General features: G+C 43.6%; 1 non-coding gene across 1 annotated transcript; it reads right to left on the reverse strand.

Moving 5' to 3' along the window:
* Window positions 1–2095: 2095 nt before the first annotated feature.
* On the reverse strand, window positions 2096–2177 carry trnas-gcu (transfer RNA serine (anticodon GCU)). Its single transcript has one exon. It is a non-coding gene; the product is annotated as a tRNA-Ser (tRNA).
* Between the last annotated feature and the right edge of the window lie 281 nt (window positions 2178–2458).

Below are 2458 nucleotides of genomic sequence, written 5' to 3' on the forward strand. Positions count from 1 at the left end.
AGAAGAGTCACAGCACTCCATCCACTCCACCCAGGAATTCCTAAAAATCATCAAAAACACCAAAGTAGAGGAAGGGGAAGCAATGGTCTCATTCGACATAATAGAACTGTTCACCTTGATCAACATCGACCTGGCAAAGGAAACACACTTTTACAAGAGACCATCACACACACCAACCACCATCAATCACATTACCAACGAAAACATCATGAAGCTTGTGGACCTGTGCCTCACCACCCACTTCACTTTCAACAACATAGTCTACAAACAAACCCCCAATGGCCCATCCATGGGATCTCCGCTATCAGGATTCATAGCAGAAGCGGTAATGCAAAGACTAGAACAAACAGCCCTTGCAACAATCAAACCAAAATCTGGGTCCGCTACGCAGATGACACCTTTGTCATCACAAAACGAAACAAGATAGTAAAGACATTTAACATCATCAACAACACTCTCACAGGCATAAAGTTCAACAAGGAGGAAGAAACCGACAAAAAACTCGCATTCCTGAAAGACACAGTAGAAAGAAAGGACAACAGAGAACTACAACTCTTTGCATACAGAAAAGCGACAAACACTGACCAAATACTTAACTACACCAGTAACCATCCCATCATACACAAACGAAGCTGCGTCAGAACAGTATTCCAACGAGCCACCACACACTGCAGCACAGACGAACTTCGGAAAACAGAGGAAAACCACCTTTACAATGTATTCGAGAAGAACAGATACCTAAAAAAATACAGTCCACACATTCCTCAAGAACAAACCACGACAAGCAGACCAAACAGAGCCAGAAACCATAAGATCCTTACCATACATCAAAGAAGTTTCAGACATGACAGCCAGACTACTTCGACCCCTCGGAATCCTAGTAGCACACAAACCCACCAACACTCTCAAACAAAAACTAACAAACTTAAAAGAACCAGAACAATCCACAGACAAAACCAACGTCATCTACAAAATTCCATGCTAGCCAAAAAAAGACACGACCTTCTCTCCCTCGTAGCCCTACACACGGATTAAAAATACCACCATTTCGACTGGGACAACACATCTATACTGGGACAGGCTAATCAAAGACACGCCCGAGAATTCATAGAGGCCTGGCACTCCAACCACAACGCCATAAACAAACACATTGATCTCGATTCCATCTATCAACCCCTCAGAAAACGAACAGGAAATGACATCACCACAAACCCCAGGAACCCCATCGAGGAGAAAGATATAAATAGAAAGCAGGAGACAACAGATTCGCTTCACTTGGAGGTTGCCACTGATGATGATGTTACCTAGCCAAGTAATGAAATGTCTGGATATCAAAGCTACAGCTGAGCAAGCAAACCTACACCCTACATTTTATATTATTTTTCATGTTTATATTGCATGAATCTGCGGTTATTGATCCACAGTTTAGTTTGCCTCCCTGAAGGTAACATGCTGATTTCTCCAGTTGTTCATAGTTCAATGTGATGCATCCAGTGTGTGCATAACGAGAGGGAGCTTGCTTCCCACATCTTGTGTTTATCTGTGCCTTATGTCCAGCATTCATCAATGGCGAGAGCAAGGGGCGAGGGCGAGACCAATATGTCAGTCTTTCCGTGCCCATGCACGGCACCCACATTGGCAATTCTCCACTGTGCATTTCCAGCCAGTTCTCAGTACCCCTACACCCACGCCCTGCCCCTTTGAAATATCGCCATCATTTTGTGCTGTCTCGCTGTGCTCTTCTCACCATGATGAATTACTTCTCTTCAATCTCCTTCAGGTTTCATCTGACAAAACGTTCATTAAGAATCCCTTTGCATAAACATGCACTTCGCAGCTCTCATTATTTGATTTTCCTGGATGTCTTTCAAACGGAAAAACGTTCACAGCAACTTGATTTGCAAAAGGAAACCGCGCTCCCTTTCATTATCCCAAAGCAACCTACATTTCAATACAGTTTCGTCAACAGGCTCAGACCATTCTTTGAAATTTTGTAATAGTGTAAATGCATATAAACTGACCATTAGCGTTCCAGTTTCAAAATGACAGCTGTGATCATCTGAAAACAGCACCACGAAAATGCCGTTGATGACAGCGACGAGAGTGGGATTCGAACCCACGCGTGCAGAGCACAATGGATTAGCAGCCCATCGCCTTAACCTCTCGGCCACCTCGTCACAGATGCAGGATTGGCTATGACCTTATGAATAATTGAATTGGGTAAATTATGCAGAGCAGCAGATATTTCTCCCTGGTGTTGGTAAAATGATAAATAACACAGTACGGTTCCAAGACTTTGGTCTGACCCCTGGGTTGTGGGGCAAATGCACTCCCACTGTCACACTATGCACACAGTGATCTGAACAAAAATGAGGAAATGAATATGTAACAAGGTCTGTTGAATTCTGTGAAGATTTGAAGCTTTCGGAATGAAGAACCCGAGACAGCAGGAGGTGTT

This window comes from Chiloscyllium punctatum, chromosome 18 (assembly GCF_047496795.1).
Source record: "Chiloscyllium punctatum isolate Juve2018m chromosome 18, sChiPun1.3, whole genome shotgun sequence".
Lineage (NCBI taxonomy): Eukaryota > Metazoa > Chordata > Chondrichthyes > Orectolobiformes > Hemiscylliidae > Chiloscyllium > Chiloscyllium punctatum.